Here is a 15,953-nt window from a genome sequence, read left to right as displayed (position 1 = left end):
ATATTTGTTATATTGCCTGCTTGCAAGAAAAATTATGGTAAAAGTAGAATGAATGTATAACTAAAGAAAGTTAAATCTTTGGTTGAAATTTAGTTAAATTAACATGTTTATTCAATGAGACATTATTCAATGAAAGAACCCTCTATAGATGAGTTTATTCACATTCCTATTAAAATAAATACCAAATATAACAAACAAAACAAAAACAAAAATAATTTTAAAAACCTTCCTATCTTTTTTGCTGGGAATTTAAATTAGAGCTGGAGAGAGGTGTTTGACTGCTTTTTTTCTTTCTTTTTTTTTTTTTGATCACATGTACCCAAATTTCTACAAATGACCCCATTGATAGTCTCATTTATAAGTCTCTTACGGTATTTTGTAATTTTTAGCTTATTTACCTGAGCATCTGAAGGTAATATCTGGAGACTGAAGGAAATCTGGACTTTCTCTAAAAATATAGTCCCATAGTAGAATGTTCAATTTACAAAGCAGTTTTGTTAGCAAGACAGCATCTACCATCTTGATGGTTTTAAAGGTTAAAGGAGATCATTGAATAATCAGAGTTTTGATTTTCCAATTACATTCATTTTCAAACAATCTCAATATTATAATATCAACATCATTGAAACAGTGACACAGATGACTTGTAAAAATACTTATTTTCTTTGATTACATGGTTAACTTCATTCAGATTTACTGGTCATTTGAGATACATGTGTAGGTCCGTGGGTCAAAAACTTGCTTCACTGTTAAATGAACAGATGTATAGTTTTTAATCTTGGATGGGGCCCACATGTAACTTCAGCAGAGATCACAGAAGGCAATGAAGACATGGCATGGAATTCTGTGTCCAAGACTTTAGCATTCATAGGACAAGATAGATATATGCCTAACAGTACCAGGGAAGGAAATCTGTCATCAATTTTCTCTTTTCCATTCATTTTTGAGTTTTTAAAGCAAAAGTCTCATCTGACTAAGTAGTTCAAACATACATGTATTGACTGGAGCCTTGCATGTTTTCAAATGCATAATTTGCATGTTTGAACATGTAGAATTGTTTTTAATCCACTCAACATTTTTATCTCCTTTTTTTCCCCCCTATGGTTTTTTTTTTGTTTGTATACAGAGAATGGGAAAAATAATGGTTACTCCATTAGTGCATAATAGAAGCAAGTCCAAAACCAGGTTAGAGAAATATTAAGGAAAGGCCAAGTGGAACTATTCATGATGTTATTAAAAAGAATAAATAAAAAATGAAGAACTCAAAGCAGGAATAAGCCACTCTTATGAGAGATTAATATTTCAAATATGAGGTTGCTGGCAGATGTAGTGTGATAAGTTCAATGCTATGTACCCAGCAAACCCCAATTGCTAACTTATTGAAAACATTTTGAATGGGCACTTATAATAGAAATAAAATTAGCAGTGTGGTTACAGTCAACATTAAGTATTCTAACTTGGAAATGCTTAAATAATGACAAATTATTTTCTTGAGTGTTAATATAGCTAAAAGGTGATTGCATGTTTTAATTATAAGTAAATAATCTATAGAATGTACTTATTTGTAGCTCTGATTTTTTGGCTATTCAACAATCTGACTACATTACAGTAAATTGTGGTGGGTAAAATGAGTGGCAATAATTAGAGAATAATTTGACTTCAGAAAAAAAACGTTTGATGCTTTAGACTCAGTGCTATTCCTTTTCTAACGATTTCTTTCTTTTATTATTTTTAAAATATCTTTCTGCTAACAAAGTTCCCACTTGCGTTCATGATTACTGGAATACAATCCTAAGAGAAGAATCAGGAGATTAATTTGTGTTGAATCATTTCACTGGGGATCTTAGTGGCAGAAATTCCAAATGGAGGGGAATGTTGTTTAGCCTCGAAGTATGAATCTTGTATTTCAACTTTTTGGCTACTTAATAGAAAAGGAGCTGCACATAAAAAGAAAGAAGTAAAATATGTAATATATGTGAGTGGAAAGATAGCTATAGTTTGATTAAATTAATAAAGGCTGGCCATCCAGTAGGAAAGCTAATCATTAAATAGCTATTATATTCTACCTATCTTTGATTCTGAAAGCCTTGACTATCTGCTAGGGAAATAAGGTGTGAAAATCTTTAAAGTCTCTTAATAATAGGAAACAAACAGTATCTGTAATAAACTTGTTTAAACTAGAAAGAAACTTTACTTAAAATATAAGAATGACAGATAATCAACAAGATTATTAATAATTTCCTGTTTGCATATGGCGTCTATTGGTGTTTAGAGCTAACCAGCATTTTATGGACACTTCTGCTCCTTCCCTGCACTCACCCCTAATCCAGAAAAGGAAGGAAAGCACAACTAAAGGGTTATCACATGTAAGTGTATAGTTTCTTGCGTAGAAATGCAAACACAAGTTTATTGAGTCTGCCTATTGAAGGATAAGGTTACAGACTGGAGGGATATTAGTGACCTAGCTAGCTCATACACCTTTATATTTCACATTCTATCCTTTTCCTGAGCAATCAATAGACTTCAGTTAATAGTTTTGTCTCTTTCCCATGTTTATATGTACTCACTATGATACCTTTTCCAGTAGAAGTTTTTTGCCCTCTGTAGTTGTACATAAAACATGCTTGTGAAATTTACTACTGGATAACAGAACATAGGTCTTTGGGGCTTTAATTTTGCTATTTACATATGCAGATAAACAGATTTCAAATAATGTACATGACATGCAACCCAGTAAATACATACGAAAGAGAATTTCTTCAACATCCTGATCCATCAAGTTTTACTTTATTTCTAAATTTAAGAATTTGCAGACCCGCCTAGTCCATTAGCCTTTATAGCTTCTTTAAAAAAAAAAATTCAATGGTTTTAACTCCCATTTTGGCCAACAAGTTCTGTTTCTTATATTTTCTCCACATTTAGTGTCTCCTGGTCATAAAGACATTGCCTAAAGAAGTCTGAGCCCTGAACTATCTCCAAGTAGCAATGATCCTAAAGGCAAAGATAACAATGCTCTCACTTAGTCAGAGCCTGCCAAGAAGATAGTAGGTGCCAGGTCGACATTGTAAAGGAAAATTAAAAAGATATTCTCAATTCATTTGGGTTTAAATTCCTCTCAGCAAACCGTAGGATATTAAAATTAAGAATAAAAAAAAGGAAATTGCGATTAAGATACTCTGAACAGCTGACTAATGTAAGTATTTTAGACAGTATGATTTCCACAGATCCTTTGAGTGTATCCGTTGGGTCAAATGGCTGTTTATTTGTAGTTTGTTTTCATTCAGCCTCTTAACTGAAAAACTGGAATTCATAGTTTGGCAATAAGTAGATTCATGTAAAATTTGGGATATGCTTGAATGTTACAAAATAAAGACTTGAAAGATGTTTTGTTGTTTTTGTAAAGACATGAGATACTTGCTCAGTCATATTTGAAAATGTTTTATTTATGGAGAAATGCATGACTTATTTTTAAGTTATTGCTCCTATACTAAAACACTCTTGTTTATACAGACATGACCCCAAAAGGGTATATGTATGTAGTCCCCATACTCAACATTACATATAATAATTTCTTTGTAAATATGTCTCTGTAATATTCAGATGTTTTTTTTTTCTTTTTCAAATGAGAATTCTTTGACAATTGTCAGGAACTTTAAAGTCAAATCCCTAATAATAATGCTGTGTGGTAAGGTGTGGAGATTACAGTGTCCATTATGAAGACAGACTGTTAGGTTTTACTGAAACCATATTTCTCTAAAAATAGTAAAGAGAATTTAGTTTTAATTTAAATAATATGTTAGCATCCAGTAAATGTAACAAGTAAGCTTTTGTGGGAATTTCTCCCTATATTACCTCCTACCTCATTACTGTGTTAATTTTAAAATATTGTTCCTATTGTTCTTCCTTGAAATTTTTTTCCTCTCTAAATCTGTCCATTTTGAAATAGCAGAATACTCATTGCAGTGGGAGTGAAATTTCTGCATCTTTCTTTTCAAGGTATTGTAATGAGAAGAAGAGAAACAAGAGTTGAAAAGCAGTGTGTCTGGTTATCCTGTGTTGACTCATATGACAGCCTGGCCTTGGGATAAGGCCAGTCCCTAATCATTACACTTCTTAAAGCAGATCACAGCAATTGATTTCCATTATCTGGCATAACATTTATTACTGTGCATGCTTCTTAGATTTTAGAGGACACAGACTTTTAAAAGAAAACCTTAACTTAAAAAAAATCACCAGCACTAATTAAAAGTCACAGAATCCAAGCGACTTTGAATCTCAAAAAGAAACATAATTATTAATTTTTATATTTAACTGTTGAAATCTTTGATAAAAAATCTATTCTAACATAATATTGCGATTTAAATCCTTGCATCTTGTATGCAAATGTAGAATGCTATTACCCACTAACCTAAATTAGAATATTTAAAACCCGTTCATATACTCTTCACTTACTTTGTTCTTTTCTCTTTCATGGAATTAATTTTGTTTGCCTATTCTTAAAATACATTATGATTGTAAGATAAAAGAACCATAGTTAGCCCTTCAGTTCAAAGAAGTAATTACTGATTACATACTGTTATTGAATGACTTGTAAGACTGTGCTGACATTGTGGAAACAAGAAAGTAGCGTAGAAAGTGGTCACTACTGTACAGGAAGCTATGAAGAGGATGAGTCTTACAAAAATAAGCACTATCTTATACTAACTGTTAATTTTAAATGTAGATCTGTACTTTTCTTGAGCAAGGAACTGAGACAATAGAGTGACATCAAGAAGGAAAGTTTGGGACTACACAGTAAAACCCTTGATTCTTAGTTCAGTGTCCCATGTGCAAGACAGCTTTGCTAAGTTTAAAGAAATACACCCAAATGACTTAAAGATTCTATAGTGCACACTGAGCTCTAATGTTAATGATGCCATTCTCATGAAGTAGATGGATAATGAATGTGGATGTTTCCATTGCATATTGCATGTGTGAGGTAAAGATGAATGCTGGAATGAAGTTGTTGAGAACTTCCCCCCCAGATAAATTCCATCCTGAATGACTTTGTTCAGCTACCTAGAAATTTGTTTTGTTCTGTCATCACTTCCAGGGTCTTTCATCCCACCTGAATGACATGCTACTTTTTGGAGTAAGATGGAGATATTTTAAAAGAAAAATATAAAATGTTAATTTTAAAAAAGCATTTTAAATGTATGTATTTTCTAGGCCTATTGTTACCTTTCAAAACACTATCTTTCATTAAAAATGGATGCCTAGTTTTGTATATGTTTGGTATCTAATGAATAATAAAAAGCTACAACTCACTTAATAGACATATGCTAGACAATTTCAGATTAAAACACCCGCGACACTCCATGCAGAATAAGCCATGATGGAAGTGGAAAGACTCAAATTCTCCAGTACACCTTATGCAGCTTCTAGTAATTGAGTCATTGGAGAAGTGCCAAGGGACTTTCTGGCATCTGTCTGGCTGCATGAAGGACTATGCTGACTTGGACTAACCGCCACACATGTAACCTCTTAAGCTTATTATAGCCAAGCTCGTTCTCTTGATCTCTCTCCACAAAAATCTTGTATGGTCAAACAGGTAGGTAGTCTTAATATGATTGTTCTATGATGACTGTTTTATGATGAAAACCAAGAAAGGAAGCACAGATAAAGGAGAAAGTGGCTATGGTTATTCCTTCTACTGTAGTGATTTTGGGGTCAATGTCCTGGCACAGTTTAATGTATGAGATTGCATTAATCTCACGTAATGAGATTCTGATGCTGGTGCTCATTCTCTTTGGGTCTGAGGTTAATCGTGCAGAAAGTTCTATGCCTAACATCATCATTTATGAGTCTTACATGTTAGTTGCAATGACAAAACCTTAGGAATACTTGTACAAACAGGCTATTGATGCTCTCTCTCTCTCAAAATGTTTGGTGTTACATGAGGTAGGAAAATAATGTGAAAAATTATTACAAACGATTTTATAGCAAGAATATCAATTTCTTACTAAACAAACTTAATTATTGGTGAGAAGCAATAATTTATACAACTGAACTAGTCAGTTAGGGTTCTAACTTTCCTTTGTAAATTTTAGTACTTCTTCTACCTCTTTTTCCAGTCCAAAGTTACTTGTACCCTTCTCAGAATTCCCAAACTAACATTTAGTGAATCAGCAATAATATGTACCTTAAGACAGTATGATTCCAACTATTTAGTTTATTTTACTATTTCACCTATTTACTGACATTTTAAGATTATTTTCTGCTCTCCTTTTCCTATTCTACTTTTTCCTCTTTCTTACAGCAGGTGATTTATACTTTGGTTATCTGAAGACACCTGACTTTTTGTTGAAAAAGTGAAGGTTAATGGCATTTTCTGTCTTTTTTGTGTCCTCTGTTATATAGACTTTCATCTATCAATGGATGACACATTGACTTTTTGACTGATAAGACATTAAACACAGAATTGCTGGTTCTTCAATAATAGCACATGTTGTCTTGTTGTTTCAGAGAAATATAAGAAAATATTTATGAGATAAATAAATAATAATTTTAAATACTTATGGAAAAGGATTTTCCAAAGATGTGGGAAAACATTTAGAGAAGGAAAACATTAGAAGTCCTATTAGCTAGGAGAGGTAGAAGAAGCTATCTTGAAAAACAATTTGAATTTGATGTAAAGAGCCATAGTTTTTCAGTCACATGGAAAGTATTATTTTTGAGTAAACAAAGACAAAAACATTTTGCCAGAGGGATCAGGGCAAACACATTGTATATTGAAAGACTGGTAAGAAATGAGCGGATAATAAGCTAGATGGTTAGATGTCTTTCAATGCTTGGTTAGTGTGAGCCCAGACACTACATGCTCAGGAATTGCTCTTATTTTTCCTGTCTGTCTAAACTTCCACTTTCATTCAAGGGACCTGAGTCAGGTCAAATCTGGAGGCAACCAACCATACTCTCTGTTCTCTGTCCTTCAACTTAGTTATCAATCAAATTATTAAGCATAAATATGGACAGATTCAGAACTTGTACTATAATCACCTTAGAGATCAACCAGTTCATAATTTATGGATTAAAAAAGTGGGAATGCAAAGGGTTGAGTGATTTGTCCAAAGCCACCCAACTGCAATTTTAATATCTAATACTTTTGTAGAGTTTTATTCCTTACTATTTATTTTCAACTATATTTTCCTGTGGAATAGAGATCCACTCTAGTGAAATATTTTCTGTCCTTTTTGAGCAAACACTTTTTCAGGTGTCAGTAGATGGGTGTAAGGACCCAGAGCTGGATCATGACAGAAAAAGGTCTAGAAAAGCCCCAGTTATTTTCCTTACATCCTGTTTTCTGCCACACTCAGGCTTGAAAAAAGCAGTGAGAAAATGCTGGGAGGGTCAGATTTACTACTGTTATTAGTGTAAGGTGAGAGTAACTAAAATACTTTTTTTCACAAAAACAATCATCTAGCATTATTGTATGTACTGCTGAATAGAAATATAAATGATTTAACTAGTTTATCTAACAGAAATATTTTCAGCAGAAGTATGAAGAATAGAATGAAACTTAAATGAAAATATATCATCTAATTGTATTACCCCAAATACCTATGGAGCCCTGTGTGTCTCTCTCCCCCCAAATGCCAGAAGCTCTGTAGAGAATATGAGGATAAATGAAATACCAGTTGCTCTGAATTACCCAGAGGGGAACGGCCATGTTTAACAGTAATTGAAATAAAAGAGAGCCCAGAATAGGTAGTGAGTCAGTGGAAGAGGACTGGCTATAAGGAATATCACCTACTTCCACTTCTAGAACTTTGGTAGGTTTCGAGTAGTCCAGAAGTAACCCAGCTTTCATCTGAGAACCTGCCCAAGCTTCGTCCAGAACCTCCCTTGGTTGAGTGTTGAAATCTCTTGAGTTTTTTTCATTTAAAATAGGCTTAGAATATCCCAAGTTACTAATTTAAAACGTAAACTGTATGTTTCATGATATTTTGACTCATATAGTCTATAAATTAGACCAAAATTTTTCAAGTAAAATTCATGATAATTTGACTTGACCTTAACTCCACTGCTAAGGTATAACTCCTAATATTGGGGAAGGTTTTATGTCTAAGTGAACTTTATTTTTCCCTCTCCATTCCTTGTTATGGCTGTTCTAAAGAAGTTACTTCCATTTGAAACTTCATATTTCTACCACAATAGATATAAATCATGACTTAAAAGATTCTTCTGGTTGAAAAATAAAACAAGCAAAGAGAATGACAACATAATTTTCAGTACTTAGTTTTGCTCACCAAACTTTGTCTAAAATCCAGTTTATAAGTCTGAATGAGCTCATAAGAAACCATTGATGAAAGAATATGTATCTGAGCACTTAGGGAAAAATAATATAAAATGATATGGCATTGCAGCAACATGATAGCATGCTGAGTCCTGTCTTGCATATGTGACTCTATTTTTCTAGTTGTATGTTTGTGTAGTTCTTAAGGGTGAAAGGAGAAATAGAAAGAAAGAAAAAAAAAGAAAAGAAAGGAGAAGAAAAGAAAGAAATGGATCAAAGCTCTAGGTCTCAGTGAAATTGAGATGCTCCTTTCACTATGTTGATTAATTATAGACATTATCTGAAACCATGTATATGACTTTATAAAATTATTAGTGCCTGGAAAGTACTGGCAAGAAACTGACTAGCTAGTCTGTGTTTGTGCCGAACTTGCATGTTTGTTTGTTAAATATTCTGAGGAAATAAGTTATTTAACTATCAGGCTATTTTTTCCTCCCTCTGCCTATGTGGCAATACAGGGATTCAAATAAATGTTAACTACTTGTTCTAAACTCTTTAAAGCAGATATTTAAAGTCTAAAAAAGTATTTCAATAATGGTATAAAAAAGTTGAGAGTATTTTCTTAAAAGGGAATAATGATTGAATACATTTCTCATCAAAGTGAAGGATTAATAGCAGTGAATAAAAGTCTTCTACAAACTTTTACACAATGTGCTGCAGAAACTCATTTCCTCCTCCTTTTTGCTCTGTGATGTTTTGGCTCCTTGCCCTTCACATAGCTCAGTCATTTAGTTTTGTCAAATTGAGGAGAGCACAGTAGATCATTTCATATGTAAACTAATATTTGTGGAAAAGTGTATAGTCTTTTATTGCCCCACAATAATAACAGTCTATGGTCATTGGTTTTTTGCAAAATGATAAATACCGCTAATTGTGCATGATTTGTCTTTACTGTTTCTGTGATCAGTAGAATTTCATCAGTGAGCTGAAAATCTTCAGTATCATTGAAATATTTAAACATTCTGTGAGAAATTTAGGGAAGCTCACTGGACATTTTAAAGACTTTTATATGGTCTCTCTGATTTACTAGGTTCAGACAATTTATTTTAATTAAAAGCAGATGGAACTTCAACACAATAGTCAGGAGAAACATTCAGCTAACAAAAGTCTGAAGAAGTAGTAGTTTCTAACTACATCTAGTTTTACATCTACACATTTAAAAATATGACTATATTGTTCAAGTTGTGCATAAAATTCCTATATAAGAGAAAATAATAATTCATCTTTCTAGATTTGACATTACAAGCTTCTTTGCAATGAGACAAAATCTTTTCTTTCTGGTTAAAGACATACCAATTTAAAGGAGATGATCTTTTTTTAAGACTATTTTTGTGTTTCCAAAGATTCTATTGTTTAATCTGCCAAGAAATTCTGTTCTTACATCAGTAGAAAATTTTAAACTCCAACAGGACCGTACTATTTCCTCAATAATGGCAAGGGAATTAACTTTAATGCAGTAAATTCATAAGAAACCCTTTTGATAAAAAGATTTAATTGATCTTTTTGGAACAGTTCACTTGTACTCCAAAAAAAAAGTAGGTTATTAAGTTCTTTCAAATGTATGAAAACAATGGTGACTAATACCCAGAAATCTTGTTATGAAAGGTTTTTGTGTTTGAACCTTCTAAATTCTAATCTCTATAGGTGGTTCTAAGCTTACTGTTATTATTATTTTAAGCCTAAAACTTCCTTAGTAGAATTGAAATAAATTTGATTTAAATTCATTTTATTCACTTAAGATTGTATGAAATGGATTTTACTTGCACAATGTGAAATATGTTAAATTTCAAAGCATTGTGCTTTACCCTTCATTTCCTGTCTAGTCATTTAGAGAAAGCCACACTGTATAGCTGAAAAAAACACCAATTGAGCAGTCAGGAGACATGGGTTCTAGCTATTTGACCTTGAATTAAACTTCACTTAACTTCTTTGTGCCTCAGGGTCCATAACTTTCACATGAAGGAGTTGTCAGAGGTTGCAAATCATCAGTCCTAGCTAGATTCATCCCGCAGATATGCTTTGCTTGATCCACATAGTATTTTTTAAAAACTTTATTTTTTAAAAAAATGAATAAAAATGGTTCTTTCAATTTACACCCCCATATGTGTGTGTGAGTCACAGATGCTCTATATCCTTACCAATACATGATATTGTCAGCCTTTTTCATTCAAGATATTTTGGTGTATTTGTAGTCATATTTCATTATGTATTTAATTTGCATTTCTGCAATGACTAATAAAGTTCAGTGCCTTTTTATATGTTTTTTAGCCATTTGGAAAGCACCATTGTGTGGGGTGCTAGTTTGAATTTTTTTTTTTTTTTGGCCTATTTTTGTTTTTGAAGTTGGAGGATCTTTTTTTCTTATTGATGTGTTAGTGAGTTCTTTAGATAACTATACATGTGAGACTTTTGTTGAATAAATGAATTCAAAGCATGTTCTCCCATTTTGTCTTGCCTTTTCATTCTGTTAATGGTGGCTTTTGATAAACTGAGATTTTCAATTTTAGTGAAGGTCAGTTTTTCGAACTATTCCTTTATAGTTAGTATTTTCATTTAAATTTTTGTTTAAGAAATATCTGCCTCCCTCAAGGTTATAAAAATATGTTCCTTTGTAATCTTCTAGAAGCTTTGTCTGTGAACCACCTAGATTAATTTAATAGCTACTCCTTGACACATATGCTGTGATTCGGTAATTCGATTTCAAGGTATACACCAAGTAGAAGTGCACACATTTGTGAACCAAGTGAAATGTACAAGAATGTTCATAGCAGCGTTATTCATAATGGCCAAAAGTTGAAAATAACTGTTCATCAGCTATGAAATAGATTGTGATATATTTATGTAATAGAGTAGTATTCAGCAAGGACAAAGAATGAACTACTGCTACATGCATTGACCTGGGTGAATTTCAAAGGTATAGTATAAAGAAAAAGAAGCCAAGCATAAGAGAGTAAATTCTGTGTGATTTTTCTTATATACAATTCAAAACAAGGTAAAACACTTATGATGACTGATAGCCAAATAGTGGTTCCTTTACGCAGAAGGGAAGTTTAATGCTCAAGAGGCATCAAGAAGATATCTGGGTGGCTAATAATGTTCTTGTTTTGGGGTAGTGTGCACACAGGTCTGTATACTTGGTAAAAATTCATCAGTGTGTACTAGTAAAATCTGCACTCTCAATCATTTTTAAATATTAAGGAATGTACATACTTACAGGATCTAATATTTTAGGCATATGTAAAAATTTGAATATCATTGATATCTGAAACAGAGCTAAGATAGTAGTTCATAGTAACCTCTATTAAAACATACCTACCTACCCTTCTATAAAGTTCCTAACAAGTCTCACTTCTAATTTTCCTGCACAATAAAAGCAGATTAATCTTAACAAAATACCCCACTTTTGATCATGTTGTCTGCCTACTTAAAAACTTTTAATTCCCTTCCACCTATAAACTGCAAATGTTAAAGATTTAAAGTATCTATAAGACAGTGCTGGATATATGTGGGAAGTAACCAATATGTATTGGGAACCAATTTATATCAGGTGCATTAAGTTGCTTACTTCAGTGAATTTAACCCTTATATTAAACCTAAAAGTTAAATAGCATTATGCCATATTTTATGTTCAAGGTACTCAGTTTCTATATAGTCTGAAATACTCAGTTAATAGGGAAGAGCGACATGATAAAAATATAGGTCTCCATGACTCCAAAGCAAATACTATTTTTACTACACCGTGTTGCTCTACAGTCACATATAAGTTCCTAACATTCTTTATCTCCAATCCTTGTCTTCCTGAACTCTCCACTCCAAACTAACTTAGAAAATCTGCCTCCCTCAATCAATCTTACACTTTCTTATCTCCTAAGTTTTCTTTATCCTGATTCCCCCAAAGATGTGGAGTACTTTGTTTTTCATTTTCTATCTACATATGTTATTCATTCTTTCAGATTGCTTTTATAGTCTACCTTTATTCTAAAGCTTTGCTTAACCAGTACAGTCAGAATAATCTTCTTCTCTGAAATCTTAACTGCGGTTATTGCTGGTTACAAATCATTCATATATTGTGACTTTTTTTCTGTTACCTTAAAATATTATTTAAATTCATTTATTTCTAACTTGATGTCTATCTTATTTTCCTAGTTATGTTGAAAGCTCCTGAGTATAGACAATATGTTTATACTTTTTCATTTCTTTCTTCAAAAGTATTAAAAAATAATAAAAATTGAAGTCTGTATAGTCCTGAAAATTACTGTATCTATTGGAGATTTACAGGTCTAGAGAAAAATAAATTTTGTGGGGATCAGTTTTACATGAATACAATTAAGCCCTTTTTTCCAGCTAGATGATACACAGAATGTAAACAGAAAGTAGATCAGTAACCTAGAGATTTTTATAATTTATTAAAAAAAATTCTTCCTTATCTCCTACTTACTCTCCCTCTACTCCTATCTGTTTTTGATCCTCACCACTACACTAATACATATTGTCCATCTTAAGATCAACAGCATCTACCACATTAGTCTCATCTTAATTGGCCCCTCAATAGTCTTCTCCACCTGTGACCACTCTTCCTTCTAGAACATGGGTCACTATATTTCCAGTGCCAAATACTCTTGATTTTCCTCTTACTTCATTGACAGTTTCCTTTGCTTGCTCTTTGTCCTCAATCTTAACTTCTGATATTAAAGGTCATTCAATCATTTATGAATATTTCCATTCTAAAATATTTATGGAACATCTACAGTGTGTCTGTCATATAGGCACTGGAGACACAGCAATTAACAACATTTTCAATATCCTTGCATCACGGAATTTTTAAGACTATATTTTTAGAGCAGTTTTAGGTTCACAGCAAAATTGAAAGGAAGGTACAGAGATTTCTCATATACCCCCTTTCCCCACATATGCCTTGCCTCCCTCACTCTCAGCATCCCCCACCAGAGTGGTACATTTGTTACAATTGATGAAATTACATCAACACTTCATTATTGCCCCAAATCCATAGTTTACATTAGGGTCCATGCATGGTGTTTTACATTCTGTTGGTGTGAACAAATGTGTAATGATATGTATCCATCATTATAGCATCATACAGAGTATTGCCCTATTTTGTAATATTTTTGTTTTCAGTTCAGCAATTTTGATACAAAATAATTAACACCTCTGAGATGAAATATAATTTTGTGGATATAGCAGTAAAGTTTTATAATGAAGAACTAGGAAAAATGTTATCACAAATATTTACAGATTTACTATGTAATATAGCATTATATTTAGAAAAAAATAGTTTTTGTTTCACAAAATTCCCTTCTTTTCCATTTGGGCTCTTAGGCACAATAGAGTATTGGAGAGATAATTTTTGGAGTAAAGTTGGAATAATTTTAACTTCAGATTTTCTCACAGGAAAAAAAAATACAACAACAACAACATAAACAAACAAACAAACAAAATACCTGCCATCTGACCTTCGGTTTTTATTTCATCTCTATTAACACATACATTAAAATGTTGAGAGAATCATAGGGCAACAAGATAATGTGAAATCAAAACCACACATTTGAATATTTCTCACCATATTCATTATCATCTTATTACAAGGTGACTGTGGTTTATGGCCTTTTTATGTCCCTAAGTCTTTCTAAAAGACCCATAGCCGAATAGGGGCAATTGAGTGGGAATAAATCCACTCATGGAACAGGACTGAAAACTTCCAAGAGAGTTTACCTGTGACATTCAGGAAACACTTACCAAATACACAACACCAAAAGAATTTGAGAATTACAATGATTAAAGACATAGCTCTGTCCTCGACCAATTCACAATCTAATGGTGAATGTGACAGGCAAACATATAATGGTAATATTATTTAATAAGCAGGATATAAGATGGAAGAGCTCACAGCTTGCCAGAAGTAGAAAAAAAAAAAAAAATAGGGAGGAGCATCTAACCCAGTCTGGGGAAGGTGTCTTGAAGTCAAGAAACTCTTTGGAATGAGATAATAACAATGAACAAAGTTTGGGTGGGGGGAGGGGGAGAGAGGAAGAGAGAGGAAGAGAGAAGAGAGATAGACAGATAGATAGATAGATAGATAGATAGATAGATAGATAGATAGATAGATAGATAGATAGATGCAAGAGAGAGGTGGAGGAGTTCATTCAAACAGTGCAAACCAACCTGGGGTGAGAGAACATAACTTATTTGGGAAATAGCATTTTCACTAAAAGGCAAGAATGTCATGATGTTATAGGGTGGAAAAGAGGTTTCAAAAGATAAATTCACAGGATCCAGTAATCTCCTCCTTATCTGAGCATTCTCCTTTTGGTGGAGACCAAAGGCATCTTCTTAAGGGCATTTCCGTCCTGGCTTTCTTAGAAGGAGGGTACTCTACGACATCCCCTTGTCTCCAGCTACCCACTAGAAGAAGGGGTAATATTCACGGTATGACAGTGTCTGCCATGCCTTATGTGTTTCCCTATAACTCTACTCTGCTAGTTTAAATAGTTCTTTCTACAATGTCTCTATTTAAATACTAGCAAGTCAGAACATACACTATAAAGGATACTTCACTGTTGCAAAGTCTGTAATAATAAGATTACACATTTCAGCACCTAAATACGACAACTTTGAAAAGAATTTTGATCCATCTTTATTAAAGAATCACATTAGGAAAAAAAAAAAAGATATTTGAACCCATTCTCCTTTTAGGATTCTCATGCTTTTTTGGAAAGCATGCTGCACTTTCATTGAAAATTATCCTTTGATCTTCAATGAGTACAGACATTCTGTACCTCACTTTTGCTTAAGACAATGCAACATGTTTGTTTTGTCATTACTACTAACACTGCTTTGATTTCTTTGAACTATTGGCAACAGGTAATTCAACTTAAGTCTTTTCTAGACAGTTTTTGGTCTTTATTGGATGATGAAACATCTCTGGTGTTAACACCTAAAAAGACTGTCTACTTTCCCTTTCCTCTTCTAATTATTGGATATATTGTTAGATTATATCCAGAAAACCAATTTAGCATTTGAATTGAGGATGAACATATTAATTTAAACAACTTCTGACCTTTCTTAAAAAGAGAAGTTCAAAAAGACAATAAAAACGTTTTTCAGGAGCTGGCCTGTTAGCTCTGTTGTTTAGAATATGCTGCTAACACCAAGGTTCAGAGTTCGATCCCCATACCAGCCAGCAGCCAAAAAAAAAAAAAAAAAAAAAGTTTTTCCAAAAAATGCGTTTTAGAAATTTCTTCTGCCGTGGGGCTGTGGCGTGTCCTTTTTCTCCTCAGCCAGGGATGGAGGCCAAGATCAACCCTTGAGGATCATTGTCAGGACTGCCACAAACTGGGCAACCTTGTTTTCCTACTGTAGACATTTAAGAAGAAAAAAAAAAAAATAGAAAATAGAAAATATCTTCTGGGTGTCATTCACGTGTCTTTCTCTTAATTTTATATTTAATTTTGTTGTGCTGTAGACTGCATGTACTGGGAACTTCTGATGTAAAATAATTTAGAAATGAATTGTGTTCTGTGTTGGAATATAAATGGTGACTTGGCAAAAAATATACAATGATGATCAGGGATGAATACGTTTTTAGATTTTTCTAAACCAG

General features: G+C 32.9%; 1 non-coding gene across 1 annotated transcript; it reads left to right on the top strand.

Moving 5' to 3' along the window:
- Positions 1 to 15,588: 15,588 nt before the first annotated feature.
- Positions 15,589 to 15,718, top strand: LOC134379390 (small Cajal body-specific RNA 20). Its single transcript, XR_010023788.1, has one exon. It is a non-coding gene; the product is annotated as a small Cajal body-specific RNA 20 (non-coding RNA).
- Positions 15,719 to 15,953: the final 235 nt, after the last annotated feature.

This window comes from Cynocephalus volans, chromosome 5 (genome assembly GCF_027409185.1).
Source record: "Cynocephalus volans isolate mCynVol1 chromosome 5, mCynVol1.pri, whole genome shotgun sequence".
In the NCBI taxonomy this organism is placed as follows: Eukaryota; Metazoa; Chordata; class Mammalia; order Dermoptera; family Cynocephalidae; genus Cynocephalus; species Cynocephalus volans.
This window is presented reverse-complemented; position numbering and strand designations above follow the sequence as displayed.